A 19,420-nucleotide genomic window follows, 5' to 3' on the forward strand; every position below is an offset into this window, starting at 1 on the left:
CCTCTTGAGCCAAACTTTTGAGGCGTTCCCCCTCAAATATGGTGGTAAAATCAAGCCTTTCCCTATAAAGTAAAGTTCAACATTTTAAAAGTAAATCCTGTAAAAGTGCCCAAGTATATGCTCTTAATGTGACTGGTTTCAAATTAACAACTATCGACTGTAGTAAAGGTTATCTGATTTTTATCATTCCGTTATTGTTTCTTTTACTTATTTGATTGTGCCATGCATATTTTAATTATTGCTGAGAAACGCTTTTCCTGACTCGGTTGACCATAAACTGATTGAAATCAATGCACTTTTGCTCCCGTTAATTGATATTGTTGCACCTTGACCCGCGCCGAGCTGTTAAACCGATTAAAATAAATGTATGCCACTTTCGCACCGAAATAAATATTCAAAATTTATAGAGCAGGGCGAATGGTAATGCGAATAAATCAATCGAAATAGCCGCAAAATCAAATGATGCATGAATAAAATCCAAAACCGCTCGGCGTGCCAAACAATATTTGCAGATGCGAATCACCTCGAGGTCAAAGTGCACGCATATGTCGGTGCGAGTGTGTGCGTGTGCGTGTGCTAGTTGGCACCTCGGCCTACGACCTATAACCTATGACCATGGTCAGACCAGAAACCGCTATGACACTTGAAAGCAAATTAAATAGAAAATTGAGTTTTTCCGAAAGTCATCCCGAAAATGGTTGTGAAATTTTATACATAATTGAATTTCTGGTCAAGCACACACACGCCGAGAACGAGAATCTCTGCATACAATTACCCGAACCGAGACCTAAACACATAGACAGCTGAGGTCAGGTCGGGTCAGCGAGGGGCGGTTCCGGGGGGCGGGGCGTGGCCTGTGGCTATTGCACCACACGCCAAACAATCGGAAACCGAATGTCATCTTCAATTTCAAATTCAATTATAAAACAAATTGGTTTGAGAGCAAATAAGTACTCGCACAAGCAGATAAATTCGCCAGTGGGTTGGTCAGGATGTGGATGATGATGATGCGAAGGGGGGGACTCATCCTCGAGGCGACATCAAACGGCAAATCCATTCATCCACTCTGCAATTGTGTCCAGTGGAATAAATGTAATGAAATGTTAACAAATGACAACAGGCTGGCAAACAAGTATCGAAAACCACAAGGGTGGATACTCCTGCTATGGCTGCTTCCCCACGATTCCCGGCCATCCAACGTATCGAATTAGTTTGATGAGATTTATTGGCTCAAGTCCCACTTGACCAGCCGCCGGACAATTATGGATTAGTGCCATTTGTTTTGGCTTCGCCGGGATTGGATACTCCACATGGTCCATGGTCACATGACATTGATGATGCCGACGATGATTATGCGGCATAATGTGGCACCGATTTTCGACGCCTTTGATTGCGGCATCTCCATTTCCTAAAAGGCATCCGATTACCTCCGTCCACGTCCTCGACCACCCAATCCCCGATTCCATCCCCCTTAATCCCCGGCTGTGTCCTTGGGCAACCCACGCATGTCAACGCCAGGAACGGCCCTCGTCACTGGTCCTTGGGGGAAATTTGTCAGAGCATCAGCAGCGTTAAGGTGCCAATTAAGGGCTTTTTAGTATCAATTACAAAATCGCACGTTTCCACACCTTTATCAATGTGCGGGGGCGTTATCCTTGGGGGTCCTTCGATGGGGGAGTGCTCGAATTACGTCGACGCCACCGACATGTTGGTCAGCATGCGGATGAGCTCCACATCCTACATCCTACATCCTACATCCTACATATCCCACCTCCCAGCTGCCAACTCCTTGGGAAATTGTTTTGTGGCATTGTTTTTATCGTCCTGCTTGCTGGTTCACTGTTTTTTCTGCTCTGCTTTCCTCCTTGTCACTCGGTCTTTGACAGCGTCATTTTGCCAGTGATTTATTGTCCTGTCGCTGGTAAATTGGGTTTGTCATTAAAGTTGCTGGATTTGGCAATGGCATAATCGAGAGATTACCAACTCCCTGCCATGTGAAGCAGTTTTCGGATGTTCGATTTGATTTCCTTTTTCCGTTTTTTAAGTGGAAGTAAGGAGAAGATTTAAAGGAAATTGATGGGGACTGCAGCAATCGAAAGGATGTTTCTGATCCTTATTTTGCACCCGAGAAATATCAGTATATTGGACGAAACACAGGAAATATTTGTCCAAATATGAAATTTCATACCTCGTTAAGCTCGTAATAAAATTCGGAACCAATTGGCATTTAAATCTGTAAAATTCATTTTTTGTCTATTTTTTGAAAAAAATTGTGATGTAACCCCTTATAGAAAATGTGAAAATTGGCCAAAACCTTAATTTTTCCAAACCAGCCGGAAAGTGACTAGGATTTATTTATTCCATAGTTAGCTGTTCAAAACAGTATCCACCTTTGATTTAAGACAATTTTTGGCCAAGTTATAGCAAAAAAACCTTTAAGAAAAATAGTTTATTTTTATAAACTTTAATATCTTTGTGACTCGAAAATATTACACTTAAAGCGGAAGCCTATAAAATAGGTAAATCATTCATTTATTTCCCGTAGAGTAAAATGGTTTAAAAAATGTACTTAAATCAAATCTGGACGCATTTTCTCAGGCTGCTACTTAGTCACACTTTCACACATGTGTCTGCGGTTTGATCCGTCTCGCATCTCGCATCTCCGTCAGCTTCGGGCTCGGATTTTGACTGAGATTCCGGTTCCAGGTGGCACTTTTAACGCGTCACATCGGCCGGGAGCTAGTTGGGTGCAATCCACACCCGAATCGTATGGCAGCGTGTCTAAGTTACACCCAATTTCGACTCGTATTACAAATTAAAATGTGCCGCAACCCACACACTCTCGGGGACCCATTTCCTGGGGACTTGGAATTCGACCGACGATGGGCGAGTTCGGGGTGACGGCGTTTTAAACTGATTAGCTGACACTCGGAGCTCCTTTCTCCTTCGCCGGCTGCCACGGGTCAATGAGATGCTAAGCATATCCCCGTATGACAGCCACTGAAAGGGTGTCGACGCAGCAGCCTTTGAAGATTGTTTAATTTTTAAACAGCCACCCAAAAAAAATACTCCAGAATAGAAGCAGTCGGCAAGGATTTACGGGAATTTGTTAGCTGTTGCTTTGTGGCTTTGACATTTCGGGGGATTGATGGATTTTTTTCCCCGGCTCCTGAACAGTTCAGTGAGCATATCCTGCGGGGCATTGATTTATTTGCCTCCTATTCCGGATTTAGTTTTTTAAAGTTTTTGCTAAACGCCCGAAAACTGTCATCGTGCCGAGGCTGGCCGACTTATGATTAATCGCTGGTAATTATATTGATTAATTGCCTTATTAGAGGCGTAGACTTATGCGTGAGAAACCGAATCCGGCTGCTGCCATGGATCATAATTCTTCGCTTGGTCTTGGGAGCGTGCTGAGATATTCGGGGGCATATCGTTTTAAAATAGAACAGCTCCGTTCCGTCCTATAAAGCGGGACCCCTCTTTAATTACCAGAAAAACCATTTGGCGCAAATGTTTTTCTTTGTTTCGCCCATGCCCAAACCCATGCTCATGCCCATTCCCATCCGGCGGGCAAACAGGAGAGTAAACGCTTCCCTCTGCCCCTGGTCAAGCAATAATATTTCATTACACGCTGCGCTTTTCAGCTTCTTCGGCCGTTCGACGGGGCACTTAAAATTAAGCGTGCCCAAATCCCCAAAGACCACAAGCCCAACATAAACAAACTAACCGAATGAATGCAGCTCCTTCCCCAAGGAATTCGCCAGGAGGCAGGAGAAAAAGCGAAGGACGATGGCGAAAGGAGCGGGCAACCGCAATCATAAAAATAATAACCACATTATTGTGTTTAATAATGAAAAATATCATTTTCGGCATAACTTTTGGCTTTTGTTTGAGCAGTCAGCCCACAGCCACACCCCAGGATTTCTGATTTCTCAGTTCGGAATTCCGAAATCCAAGCATCCTCCAAGGGACGCCCGCATTTTGGTTGGTCCAGAGTTGCGGCGGAGCAACCCTTAAAGTTCGCCTAAGCATATTTTCTAAATTATTGCTGGTTGCCCGTGATGATGATATTTGGGGGAGTAGCTGGCATCGAGTGCCTTTTGCTTAATTTGTGGGTACACCCACCCATCAAACGTCGCCCATCGCCCTTGGCTGCCATCAAAAGGGGTGCGTCTTGAGTACCTGCCATGCCATTCTGCCATCCCCCGGAATTTGGATGGAGCCACCCTCGCGCAGGGAGTCTGTTGTTTTTATTGGCATGTTGACTTTTGAAATTAGTTTTTAATATGCGCAAATACTTTTGCATATGCGGCTCAAGTGCTTTCGAAAAATGCGCCATGTGCCCGCCATCAGATAAATGTATGTTTACGAGCACCCGCAAAAAGTGTAAATATTTGTAAACAACCGAAATGCAATCCACAAAATTGTTTACCCCTTCTCCGTTCGCCGGTTCTCCTGTTCTACCGGGCAGGGTAGAAAAAATCCCTGCATATTGACATCAATTAAACTGAATCAAGTCGACACTCGTGCAAACAACGTAATTTACAACAAATGTGTTTGAGAATTGCTCGACTCTGATTCCGGTAACAGGAACTATTCATTAGGCAACCCCTCCGGGGACAGCAGGCGGCACGAAATCACAAAAAGGTTCAACGCCGGAGAAGCCACAGAATCCTTCCCCAGCCTCACAGTCGGGGATCGGGATCTATATCCAGCATCAGCATCAGCAAAAGCAACCCTTGTTCCCGAAAACTTCGTGTGGCCAGAAACAGGAGCAGCAAAAAGGGACAAAAGCCGGAGGCGACAGGCGGCCACATTCAAGTGCGTTGATTTGCGCCTTGAGCTGTTTTCGGGGCGGGCCGTAGAGGTCAACGGGAATAGTTCTATAATGAACAAAACACATTGTAAATTGTCCTGCCGGCATGGTAAATGGGAACAAGTGTGCAAGCACCCAAAAAATAGCCTACACTCGGAAAAAATGAAACTGGAAAGGCCATTGGGAGACATTGGAAGAGGGATAATGATGAAGGACATTCAATTTCAAACAAATTTAAATTTAAATGCAGATTATAATATATTAGATTACAATTTCTTAAAAAACATTATTTTTAACCGTTTACACTCAGAAAAAAACGCATCCTAAATTTGAGCGCGATTTGTACTTGATTTCGGATAGTTTTTTTTGCGCTTGTTTTAAGAATGAGAATGTTGGGCGTTCTTGAATTAAGAATAAATCATTCTTAAAACCCAAATTATCCGCAAATGTGCTTGATTCCAGAACATAATTCAATAAACAGGACGAAACAAGAACGATTTATCCTAAACCCAAGTATAATTTATTCTAAAAAAAATAATTTTTCTTGGTAAGTACAAACATTCTTAATGTGATTACTAAAAGTTCTTAATTTCAGAAACTTAGGTTTTAGTATTCTGTAAATAAGAATGAATTATTCTCATCAGTAGTATTCAAATAAAAAAATAAAAAGCATTTTGACAAGTACAATTTGTGCTTAAGCCAATGTTAAAATGTACTAATTAATTTAGTTAACGCGTACCAATATTGATTAAAGTAAAATAGAATTGGCGCTAGACTAAAAAAGACAATATTAGTTCACAAAAACTGTAAAATGTAGGTACATATGTTTATAAAACACAAGTAGTTCAATATTATTAAAAATTAAGAATTAGATCCTCAAAACAAGCAAATTTTGTTAAATTGGAGAAAATTTTGAAATTGTTATTAAATACTGTGAAAAACGTGCTTCATATATGCCAAAATACGATTCGATTTGAAAAACATTTAAATTCATAGCTAAGAATTAAATTCTCAAAACAAGCCGATTTTATGTTTAATTCGGGGAGAAAAAAGCAAATTACGGATTATGTGTTTTAAAACATTTACATAAAATCACAAGGAGATAAATCACTGTGCGCGTAAGTCCACGTAGTGACGAAGCGCACCAGGAGAGTTTGCGAAGGCGACTACTATTATATAGCCGCAGAATTCAAAATATTTAATGGTAACGAGTTATACACCAATCAATTGTTTTGGGAAAGAGGGCGTTGAAAGTGTGAAAATTTTGAAAATTGGAGCTTTTGGGGCCGGTAGGGATAAATGTCCGACTTGTATTTTTACTGACAATACGCGTCGAATGATATGGTCTTTAAAAGCATATTCTATTGCAGCGTGCCGAATGAGATTATTTTATAAAGTATACTTATTTAGTCGAATGTACAAGCATTTTTTGTCACAAAATGTGGTATCAGAACTTTTGTATGTTGATGGTGCGATCGTCACTCCATTTTACCTTGTTAAAGGTGTTTTTGTTTTATATTTTTTAAAACTAAGAATTAAATTCTCAAAGCAAGTCCACGTTGTACTTAAATTAAGTATGCAAATAAAAGTACTTATGTAGGTTTTTTGGTCATCGCCGCGTAAGAGCGAGCGTGGCCGAGCTATTAGAACGTCCGACTGTGGTGCGTGAGGTTGCGGGATCGAATCCTAGGAGAGGTATGTGATTTTAACAAAAATGTTTCGTAAGTATAAAACACATTTTTATCTACAAATCTTTATACATTTATCAGTAATTAAGTTTAAGATTATACAAAATAAGTATTGTTAACTAATAAAGCAACAATGATTTATACTATTAGATTAAGAATATTTCATACTTCATTTGAGCATAACTTATACCTCATTTACAGGTAAATCGGATTAAATTTGTACAAATAATAATATTACCCCTTCACTCCAAAGCAATTTTCATTAAATTTTTATAATTTTAAAATGTTTTTTTTTATAAATTATACGTTGTTTAAGTAGAATTTATACTTAATTTAAGTATAATTAATTCTGGGTTCAAAAACATTTCATACTTAATTACGCCCGAAAATGTTCTCAAATTAAGAATGTCGGTTTAAGAATAAAACGTTCTTGAAATGAAAAAACAAGCCCATTTCGTACCTGTCGCCCTTTCAAGACCATTTGGGCTTGAAACAAGCACAATGTGCTTGGTTTTTTTTCTGAGTGTAGTTTTAAATTTCATCTTTATGATAAATACAAAGTATGCTTTAAATTCAGCATTTTTAAACAAAAAATAAAAACAATATTTAAAAGTGAATTGTATTTAAAAGAACTTATAATTTTCCATTTTTAGATCGAGGCATTATTATTACTCTACGCCTTTAAGTATTCCATTTTTTTCTAGTGCATCACCCTTAAGGCACCCACTTAGGTATGCAAACAAAGTGCAAAACAAAGTGTTCTCCTTTGTCATTCGGCTCAGTGTAGTTTGGGTCGTTCAATGTAAAAGGCAAATTAGCAAAAACCAGCCCGGCAATTTAAAATAAAATGTTCTGGGGCGGCAACAACGATCCGAACAATTCTCAACTGCCTTTCTCTCTATTAGAAACTTGTCCCCAGACAATTCAATTTAACTACCCAAAGGCGAAAGGCAGTGGCAGTCGCTCCCTAAGTGCAGGCACTCACAAATCACCGCCGAATCCCGGTTCCAATCCGGAGAACCACCACCGGGCGATGTTGATACATGCAAAACTGCTGCCACAGCTAATTTAATAATTTATCATTTGGCTGCAAGGCAGCAACAAAAGATTATTTAAATTCGCATGTTACACGGATCGAATGTGATGGGTTGGGTTGGGTTAGGATGAGTTAGGATGAGTTCTCTGGGGTTGGCACTGCACAATAAATGACGTTCCGAGCCGCCGGCAATGCAGCGCAATAATTTAAAAATTTCCACACCCCTCGACGGCGTTTGTTAAATTATTTAAAATTAAATGATGTGGCAGAATTCAAATTTCTCAACTATTCTAATTGGCGCAACTAATGGCGAATGCAGCGAATTGTAAAGCAAATCGCCAACAAAGGAGTCGGGTCTGCGAGTGAAAAACGAAAAACCCTTTGACGAGAGGCGGGCTCTTGAAACAAATTTGTTTACGCTGCGTTCTGAAATATTTTGATTTATATAGACAGGCTCTCGAAATCCGGGGAGCAGAGCTCGTCCTGGTCGTCCCGGTCGCATGTGTAATCCTTTCGTGCCCATTTCAATTGTTCGATTTGACAAATTGATTTCCACTTTTACCCGCTCGACTCGGCTCGCTCTGATTGCTTTTGGCTTTGGTTTGTTTGCTTTGGAAATTGGCATTTTCCGTTGTTGCTGTAGTTGTAGCAGTAGCTCTATAGCAGCTATATAGCTATAGATGCTGCTGCAATGTCTATTTCACATTTTTTGGCCACATGTGCGTAAATATTTATTTAGTTCCGGCCACACCACAACCAGTTTAGTTACGCTTTGGGCCGCCGCAGTGTCGCCCATCATTTAAATGCATGCAAATTGTTGGCTTACCTAGCCCCCCGCCTTTTTTTCCCACCTTCTCGGATCTCCTTCCATGGTTATGGCCATAGAACCAACGGAAAGCACTCCCCTTACGAGGACATATACGCCTTGACTCGATTACGAGATGCTAACAGGGCCACGACAACTTTGTTGAAATTTATGTGCCATTGGGCAGGGCTGCGTCCAAAAGAGCAAAAACAAAAAGAATATTAATTGCTTTTGCAAATGGAGTACGCTGCCAAAATGGCGCTGACCAGCTAGTCCACACATAGTTGGTTGCTTGGCCTTTTGTTATGGCCATAAGTGGAGAATGTTTTTTGTCTTTTTTAGTAAGTGCACTGAAAACTAGAAGGAGAGATTTAATAATTTTTAAAATATTCGTACACTTTTATTTCTTATTTGTTCAGTAGAAAAATAAACAATTTTTACTATTAACTTTTTTTATTCACAGACAAATAATATTTTTTAACCTTTATTGAGGTGGTCTCCTTTTCCTCTTTATAGTCTAAATTATTATTTTATTTTGCCAACTAACGAAAAGACTACAAGATTTTCCTATAATTAAGTTATTTTTCTTTCTTTTTTTCTAGATATTTTATAACTTTTCCTGTCCAATTTCTCGCAGTGCAGTAATTGAGCTTTGCATATAGAATCATATTTTTTCCGGCCCGCCATGTCACTAAACCGGCCATTGTTCTCGTAAACTAAGCCCGACAATCGCAGACTGCTACCCCCAATTCCGCTGGAGGAGCCCCTTCCTTTTGGCCACCTCTTTGGGCCACGTTGGCGAATATAAATTGCGGCTTTATCAAAGCGCACGTCAAATCTCGTTTAAATTAATGAGTTTGAGCACTTCTTTTTTTTTTGCTGCTTTGCCGTTTGCTTGGCTGTTAGTCGCATAGATGACACACCACTAGTTTGAAATTCTGTTTATTTATGCGTCATAAATTGCTGGAAATAACGATGGATTCGGGCCAAGGGGCAGGAAACGGAAGACGCCTCGACGAAACAGGAAACTCTGCCGCCGGGCAAAGCGTTAAAATTATGAAACATTGTTTGCCACTTTGCGATGAAAGCCGAAATCGATTAGGGGGGAATGGGGATGGCTGAGAGTTCTTCGTTCTTCGGCGAGGCAAGTGTGAAATGAGCAGCGGCGGTTAAGTAGTCATAAACTTCCAGCCAAAGGAAGCGAGAAAGCGAGTCTGCCTCCAGTTAATTAAAATGTTTAGCCCGCCGAAGTGTTGATAATATATTTGGGTGTATATACAAGGAGCACGGCGAAGACGAGTCGACTGCAAAGTTATTAAAGTTATTGTGGCGTGTAATTAGCTGACGAGCTGTCAACAATATAAGAGTCCTCCGCCCGGAGGATGGATCATTTTACGGGTCTTCGCTTTGTTTGCATGCCAAATTGTCGACTGATAAATCAATTGCTGGCGGTTCTGTTCTGCCAGGGTGGATGGCGAATTATTGCGCCTCGGGGGGAATCGTCGCCATCGCCGGTTATTTGTTTAATTGACTTGCGAGCATCGTTTGCCTGCCGGGCCATAACTAATTTTATAATTAGGCATGCTGCGGCGTGAATTACGGCTCCTATTACGGAGCGCCAGGACATTCCAGGATGTGCCAGGATGGCGTGGCAAATGATGGCGCAATTATGTCACATAGTCGGCCTCTCTTTTATCATCGAATTTAGTGCGCTTCCTTTTACACGCTACCTTGCGATTAGTCACGAGTTCCAGTTCCCAAAATACTCGGATCCAATTACAAACAAATACAGTTTGGTAGCAGTTTTTTAGTAATTAGCTCTGTGGTTTTATATTTAAAAATAGTATTCGTAAAACATCATTAGAGGATAAAGAAATTTTTAAAAAAATTGTAATAATGGTAAAGAACCTCACGAGATCTTTAAAATCTTTAAATCATATATTTTTATTTTAGTGGGGAGAGTGTCGTAAATGTAATATATTTTTATTAGTTACAATAAAATGCAAAATACCAGCATAATGATGATCTGCAACTAATTTCCATTGAAATGACCAACTAAATTCGATTGCACTTTGTTTATTTCTTACCCTCCTGGCTACATATAAATTTCTCTCCTCTCTACAATCTGTGCCCTGCAAATGTTTTTCGTATTAATTAAATTAATTTGTTGCTGGGTCGAAACTTTGACAGTCCTAATTGAAAAATGCGCCTAAGCCGATAATTAGCATATTCTGGGGAAGAGATGCGGGGGAAAGCTGGCCAAGGAGTGGGATTCAATTACTCATACTTGAGGCGGAATGGAAAAGTTTCGGACCGTCCGATGAAACTTTTGCCTGTCCTTCAAGTGACCGCTGCTGCAACTCTAATTGGGCACAAAGCACACACACACACGTTGCAAATTGTTTTAGCACAGTTCGGGCCATCCTTTTGGCCGGGATGCCCCCACTTTCACCCCTTTCTCCGGCCACACACTCAATTAAAACTCAAGACCCATCATAATGCCTGCGCCTTTTAGTCTTGATGTTTCAACCTTTTCCACTAGAATTTTTTATTTCAACAGTCTGCGGGAAAAAAGGATTTACTTTGATTCTTTTTTCCGGCAGAGCACAGCACAAATTGTGTCCTTTTTCGGGGAAGGTGGACATCTGAAAAGTGTGTAAAGTTTAAAGAGCCTTAAGGGATTATGCGCACAAATGTGTTGAAATTCGGGTCTTAATAATGGACCAAGTGGCAAGCTAACCAAAAAAATGCCAGAAAAAAGTAAGTGTCCGAAAAAAAGGACACAAAAAGGACAAGCGTTTCGGGCCGTGGCTTATGGCCATTTAAAGATAAGAAGTTAGTCCAAGCTCCGGCAGTTGGCCCGATTGACTGGCTGCTTATTAGTGTCCTGCCAACTGTGTCCCGACTCCAGCTGCGACAGGGATAAGTGGCCCTAAGCCTGCCGAGAATTCCCTCATCTTGGGCCACATTTCACCGAGATTTCTGCAGGGATTTGCGACAGGTGGGCAAGGGTCAGAGCTCAGCCCTTGGAGAGGGCAACATCTAATTTTCATTTAATATTTCTGTAATTTCACTCTATTTACATTTATTTGTTTGTTCAGCATTGACTCGCTGACATTTATGCCCCTGCGATGTTTGTCTGTCCGAAATCTGTCAACTTTCCGTTCGGAACTCGGCTCAAGTGGCTCATGGGTCGCGTGTCCAAATATTGTTATTTGTTCAGCCTGGTCGGGGACAGTTTGCAGCCTAAGAAGGGCAATTCTACTGGGCTGAAGGGGAAAGACAATCCAATTGAAAAATTACAAGATATGTGTATACACTCGGATGATGAAGTGGACAAAGGGGAGAATCTTCATTACCAACTGCTTTCTTGCGTACAAAAATAAATAGTTTGGTTGTTCTATCATTATTTAACAAATAAAACATTAAAGGATCCAATAAATCCATTTAAGAATTGAAAAATAATACTTACATTTTTAGTTACTATATTTTAATCTGCCAGCATTTTTACCTGGACCTCTTCCATTTCCTTGTTACATTCGTCCGGGCCAAGTTTCGCTTGCAAAATGTTGCCCACACAAGATGCTACAATGTGCCAAAGCACTTGGCTATGTGAAAGTTCGTTTTTGGTCCCATCCCGAAGGCTTTTCCCAAGGAAGCCCAGGCATCGCCCATTACGGGCAACAACAATGGGAAGCAAGCAAAACAAAAGGCAATCAAAAAAGGCGCTCTGCTTAAAATACAAAAAAAAAAAAAACAAAAAAAGTAAAAGGAAACAGGAGAAAACGAAATACTTGCAGCTAAGTTTCCACTTTTTATTGTGCCGAGGAGGGTAAATTATACTACGTGAGTGCATATGGTGAATTTCCCAAACTCTACTTAGTGGCCCCGGTTTTGGGACGATTTCCTCATCAGTAGAAACAGTGGGGATGGTGGGTGGTGTTGATGGTGCGTTACGGGAATCAAATATAAAATACATTTAAAAAAGTAAACTCGAAGGTATTAAGAGCCGAGTGCAGGGCTCAAACCGAAATCGGAATCGGAATCGAAGAGACAAGGATAAGTGGCTGGGAGTGGAGGGATGAGGACACTAAGTAGCAAATGCAACTGACTCTGCGGCAAGTGGCTTACACTTACATCGCCTTCCTATAGATCCTATGTTAATTCGGTTGCCACACAAATCGAGATTGATTTCGGCAGCCCCACACACTTGACTTGAGTCGATTTAAAATTTTTGCCACCACAACAGCATGAAATATTCAAATGAAATTCAGTCGCCTCTGCTCCCCCAGCCACCCAGCCTCCCATTTACCCAGCTCTTCTCGATTTGTTCTCGAGTGCGATTCCAGATTCCAGGGACAAGGATCCGAGGATACGGGTGCTCAAAGGACGCTGGCAGCGCCTGGCTCTTAAGTGCGGTTGCAAATGTCAATTGGCCGTTCGGCCAAAATCGAACCGGTTACCGATTGCATTTTAATTTTCCTCTACCACTTCCACTTGCCAGCTGGAGAGATTGGCAAACTCTCTGGCATCGATCTCGTTTTCTTATTTACATTAAAAGCTGTTTGCATTCACTTAAAAGGATAAGCAATGTCCTTTTAATGGGTTTCAAATTGAATAAAGGATTAAGTTGTTAGTTTAAAATTGAATTGCGTGCGCTCGTCCGAAAGAACTTCGACTTGTCCAAAGGGTTAGTTTTCAGACCCCTTTGCGAGGGCATCCTATAGCATCTCATCGCTCGGATTGCAATCCCATTTCACGCTGCTGCCCAAAAATCGAACGCCCGAACAATGGACAGCAAATATGTGGAGGAAAAACCAATAGATATAACGACCTGAGGTCGCGCCATTCGCTAATTAGCAACGCTCCTGGCAACCAGCGAAAAGCGGGATCAGGATCAGCGTGTATTTAGCAGTGTTGCTCAATAAGGATTACAGAAAAAAAGTAGCTATAAATGTATATAATATTACAAACATATAAAAATATTTAAAAGGTTATAATATATTTATTATTTTAAAGGTTATAAAGGTAGCGATACATATGATAAAATGTATAGATTTATCTAAAGAATATAAAATAATATTATTATAAATCTCGGTATAGAGAGTTATGTATTTTTTTAAAAGATTAAATCACTACCCACTGAAAAAGAAATAGTATTCGAATCAATAGTTATTAAGTTAATTCATTTCCATGCCTGTCAATCTATTTAATATCCTTTTGAATTCGTTCTGAATTTTAAAAGTGTGGGAAGTATCTAATTTTTTTAGAATTGATATTTTTTTCTTTTAGCCCTGAGTTATTTTTTGTAGTATTCTGAAAACTATCCATAAGATCTAATTTTTGGCTTATTTTATTGCTTTGAAAAGAGTCACATTTACTCAGGAAATAGCTGAATCGGCAGCACTGTCCACCAGCAGTGGCTCCGATAATTATTTGGCAATTTTGGCACATCCAATTGATGCGCTACATTGTCATAACGACCAGATGCGAGTATTCTGATTCTGCAGGTGTCGCATCTTTTTGCTCACTTCCTGCCAGCGGAAAACTTTAACGAGCACATTAGCAGCATCCCCCGGCGAGGATTCATTCATTCATTTTGCGGACTAGCGATTTGTTAAGCTCACCGCCCGCCGGGAAAATGATGGGATGGGGGGGCTCTATAAGGATCCGCATCCTGAATCCGCTCACAATTAGTTGCCGGTCGGGCTGCTCATTTTAAAACTGCCAAGTGAGGCCAGACCCGGCGCTTAGTTTGCAGTCCCTTCTTATTAAAACAAATCTGCTCATTACGGCCGGCAAGGCAGAAAACCAAAGCCATTTGCAAATGTCCTCTTTGTTAGCCAAGTTTATTTGGGAGCCACCGGAGCCACCGCAGATGTGTCTGGACTAGTTTCCCCTGGACCAGAATCCCAGAATCCCCGGGGGACTCGCTCCGTCCCGTATGTGATTGAGAAAAATCTAGCGCAACAAATGAAACCGACTTGGAGAAGAAAAGGTGTATTGCCAGCAATCTGTGAGCTGGCCATGTAATTGAGTTCTATGGCCTTAGTCAGTCGGATATAACGAATAAATTAAATGAATTGATGGAAGATTGCGCAGCCTGATGGGGTTCAGGACCTGCTGGAAAGTCGACAGTGCGACGGAGACGCTTGTTCTAGAGAACAGAAATGCAAATAAATTAATCCTTGTAAACGCAACATCAAAAGATACTTTCTGCTCCTTTGTGGCTGCTTAGTTCCGCCGCAATTCGCGTATTATAATTGCTGTAGTTTGTTGTCTGCCAGGAGGTTTCCCCCACTTTATCTTCCAGTACACAGAAAGAAAATAAAGAATTATTGAATGTTGCGACAAATTTATTTTTAAAACGATAATCCAAGAAATAATAAATAAGGACAACAATTTTTTAGGAAAAGTGTTTGAAAAATATGTGAAATTATAAAAGAAAGACGAGATTTACAGATTTTATGTCCCTGAAAAACCGATTTAAAGCCCCTTCGTAAAAATAAAATCTTTTACATTTTGAAAACAATTAGTTTAAATAAACTCCTACTTTTCCCTTCAGTGTCTTTCTTGTTGGCGTCCTTAGAAAGCATGGCCAACTCCTTGCCCGAAAGTTGTAAGCCAGCAGCTCCTTTAATTATGTCCCGGCTTTGTTTGCTTTTGCCTGTAATGTCACACTTAAGCGGATTTCGCATGAAAGCCCGGCTAAAGGGTAGCAATGACATAAATAATCAACCAGCTCGGCAGCAACTTCTGGCCACTCGGAATGCTGATAGTTTTATGTTTGCCGCTGACAAAGATGGGTTAAAGGGTGGCCTTCGCCCGACACTTGCCCAAAACCCGTGAACAATGCTCTCCGGCCGCGTGGCACTTTGCGGGGTTAAACAATGGCAACAACTGTAACCGGAACGGATTTGCCAGCGGCGTCCACATAAGTATGCAGCGGCAGCCAAAACAGCCGCAGTGTTGCCAACTTTATATTTCCAAAAATAGCTAAAGAACACTATTTAATATAACTGGAAACATTCCCCTCAAAATTTTGTTAATATGTATACATTTTATTTATTTTTTAAAATGTAGTACTTAAGGCTGTTTTATTTATTTTATAATCTTAATTCTTTATTTCATGTCTTTCAATGTACGATCTCCCAATAAACTAAAAAATATAAGTATTAATTATTTCTATCAAAGTTGTTTTTATACCCTTGTAGAGGGTATTATAATTTCAGTCAGATGTTTGCAACGCAGTGAAGAAGACGTTTCCGACCACATAAAGTATATATATTCTTGATCAGCATCACTAGACGAGTCGATCTAGCCATGTCCGTCTGTCCGTTTCTATGCGAACTAGTCTCTCAGTTTTAAAGATATCGCGATGAAACTTTCTCGAAAGTCTTCTTTCTATTGCAGGTAGGACATATGTCGGAGCGAGCCGAATCGGACCACTATATCTTAAGGCTCCCATAGGAATATTCAAAGATATATAAGAAAATTCGTTGTTATTTTGTAGGAAGTAGGCGTTTTAGTTCTTGACTCTTTAAAAACAAAATTCAAAAATAGAAACGCTGAATCTGGAATCCCTGGAACAGCACCGAGTGAGCAATACTTTATCTGCAAGGGTATATAAGCTTCGGCTGGCCGAAGGTAGCTTCCTTTCTTGTTATTTATTAAATTTGTATGGGTAATTGAAGAAAAAAAACTTATTAAAAACATCTTATTTGTAAATTAATTAATGATTTGTAATTTGCTAACATTATTTTTAAATATTTCTTATAAAATAGCTAAAGTCATAGCCACCTATGGCTAGAAAAAGCCAATTGGGCAATACTGACTCCAGAGTATAACGATCCCCAGTTGACCGAGCACACGCCCGCAGTATAAACAACTCAATTTGAATGCATTTAACCGCGTAATTGAGCCACGCGCCGGACAGCTACGCGTGCGCTATTTGCGGCCAACCCCCGCCAAGGTTACAGCCACCCACTAATGCCCACTCCTAGCCCTCCACCCACTCCCCACCCCCTGCTAAGCGCGGCAAATTGCAAACCAATTGGCATGCAACTGGTTTTCGGTCGCCGGGCTAATGGGAAAGGGAACAGCAGGAGGAGGAGAAGGACCGGTGGCCCAGTCAATGCCCAGAAATTAGTGCGTAAATGTTTTCTCACCAAATAAAATCGACGAAAAGGGCCCAGAGTTGCGTACCGAGTTGGCGGGCTTTGTGCCTCATTTCGCCACGCTTGCCGGGAAATTAACTGCGAATTATTCGGGCAGACGAGCCGAGCCAACGAGCCAAGCCGGGCACACGTTCAATTCCGCTGGATTTGCGATGCCCTTCGGAGTGGAACATCGCAATCATCCCGTCTGACAGGTGAGCCTGATCGAGATGATGATGAATTGGCGGCGCGTGCGAAGCCTAAATACTAACCAACGGGCCACTCAATTGGCCAGCGGAAATGTGGGAATCGGTATTCGATCCTATCCAAGGAAAATCGCAATTTATACTTACATTTTGATTGAAACGTTTTTGGCTAATAATTTAGATAAATTAATAATAGGATTTCTCACTCAGGGGTTGATTTTCAAACATTTAAGCCTCATTGTGAATCTTTTGTAATGGTTCACTGCCTATAAATATTGTGATTACATTGCTTCAGATTCTTCTGTTGCTAATTTGTATATTTTTTCAATCGTAAACTAATAATAATCTGGATTAGGAAAAATAAATGAGCTTTGCTTTTATTTAAAAATCAAACAATTTTGAAAGCTTTAATGGCAAGTACAAATCATAGACAATGGAATTAGAAAGGAAAAATGAAATCAATACATTTATTACATTTTGCAGAAATTATTAAATTAAATTATTATTAATATTAGATGTTAGATATTAATAAAATTAGAACTCCTGCCTTGGAATGCCACATTTGTTACTTTGCTATGCCGCTCATATGGGAAATATCCCCCTCTTCCCTAATCGACCATAATAACATCAAATATAATTTGCAGCGCAAAGGCGTTTTTTACACTTTTATTGCCCATGCGCGTATTTCAAATATTAATAGCCCGGGAAAACGCAGGACACAGACCGAACCAGTTAAGTTCGCGCATTGCAAACAATGCGAGAAAACGAAAACGCGTTACACTTACAGTTAGAGCGCAGGGCTTCAATATTACATGAGCACAAATTGCAATTTAATCCACAGATGTCAGCATTACGATCAGTGTCTCTGGGACAGCCCTTTTGCACGTGCCCCGGGAAAAGGAAAGGGGAAGGGGTCCCTGAAGTTGAAAAATGGCATTAAAGTCACATTGACAATCATCAAAATGTGATTCGGCTGGAAAACAACAAAGGACCGAGCGGAACCCACCCCGTGGCGATTGTGACTCAAGACACATGTGTCTGCCGACCGCCCAACCACCCACCATTCCGCTCCCTGGTGGCACTTTAGCGTTTCCGGCCCTGCGTCCTGCGTCCTTCGTCCTTGCACCATCCCAGCCCAAAGCCCACCCCCCCCGGACTCTTCATCAAAACGCTCTGCGCAAATCTGTCATATAACTTTGGCAAAAGGACTCTTGGGAGCTTGTTTATGTCAACTTCAGGCCATAATTTATATGAGTCCGCATATGTACGGATAAACATATACCGACTTTTCCGAGGGCGTGGTGCACTTATTAAATTTTAATTGCGGACACAGAAACAGATGGAAGATGGAAGCGCCGGCAAATAGCGAATAGCGTACTAAATGAACTAAACTAAGTCGCAACTTTATCTACCACTCCCAATTAGACAGCAGAAGTACTTCTCCGGAATCCGCATCCTTATTTATCTCCGCTCCGGCAGAGTTTTTGGAGCGCACTCAGTCGCGAAATTGTCGCAGCAATCCAAATTCAATTAAACAAACACAATAAGTTTCGATAAAGCCGCGCCGATAAAGAGGACAAACTAAATATTCGCATAAAATTTACTAGCACCCCGACCAACCAGCCAAGGGGATGCTTTCTCTGTCTGAGGAGAGAAGTGGGTTTTCTCTAGAGAAGAGAAGTCAATGGTGCAGATTAAATGCTGCTCACACCAACGCATCCTGGGCCGCATACATATACGCATACTCAGTTCCCAGGACGAGGACGAGGATGTGATGTATGCGTAATCTGGAGCAATTCAGGCGCATAAGAAGGCTCTTCTGAAAAGCGTGAACAAAAAAGAGAAGCTCGACCCACAAAACAGTGCTCGAAATCGAATTCAAATTCACGGGAAACTCGGCTCAGATTAATGGAAAATGAGCGGGCGGGGAAAACGACTTAATTGTGTGAGTGTCGCGTTTTGATTCTGCGGAAAATCTTCGTAGAGTGACACCGAAAGTTCTCCAACTTCCTTCCAGTTCCGGTGGCTGTGACACTCCGGATTGAAAAGCAATTGTCTTGGATTTGCGTCGAGGCGTTTGGGCCTCGTTAAGGGTAGCTTAACGCCGGCCGACTCGGCGTTAATTTATCGTCTCACTGATTTGCCAGGCGTTTTCGCCAGGCCTAATTTACACCCCCAATGTATAAATTTCAAATCGTATAAGGGCTTAGGAAGCTCCGTTTAAAGCAATTTTTATTTCGCACGAACCCAGTTTAAGCAAATGATGGGATCTTTATTTAAACGACTGTGGAAAGGGATCAAATTTATTCATTAAACTTTACATTTTTTCACAAAGCATTTGACCAAGCCTTGGGAAATAGTGTTAATAGTATAATTTCCGCGAGGCAAAAAATATTATTTAGATTTTAAGTTCAGGCAAGTAAGGACGCAAAATTCGAGTGATATTGCTATTACTGTAGCAACCCTTAGTAGGATAATAATACAAAATACTGATTTTTTCAATGAAAATTTTAATATTTCCCACATTTTCTTTGCTATAACTTGGCTATAAATAGTTTTAAATCTATCCTGAATACAGTTTTGCACAGCTAACAATATAATAAATTGATCCTCGTCACTTTTCGGCTGTTTTAGAAAAGCGAAGGATTTCGCCAATTTAAAAAATTGATTGATTGATTGCGATTTTTATTACGAGCCGAACAAGGTATTA

The sequence above is a fragment of the Drosophila takahashii genome, chromosome 3R (genome assembly GCF_030179915.1).
Source record: "Drosophila takahashii strain IR98-3 E-12201 chromosome 3R, DtakHiC1v2, whole genome shotgun sequence".
NCBI lineage: Eukaryota > Metazoa > Arthropoda > Insecta > Diptera > Drosophilidae > Drosophila > Drosophila takahashii.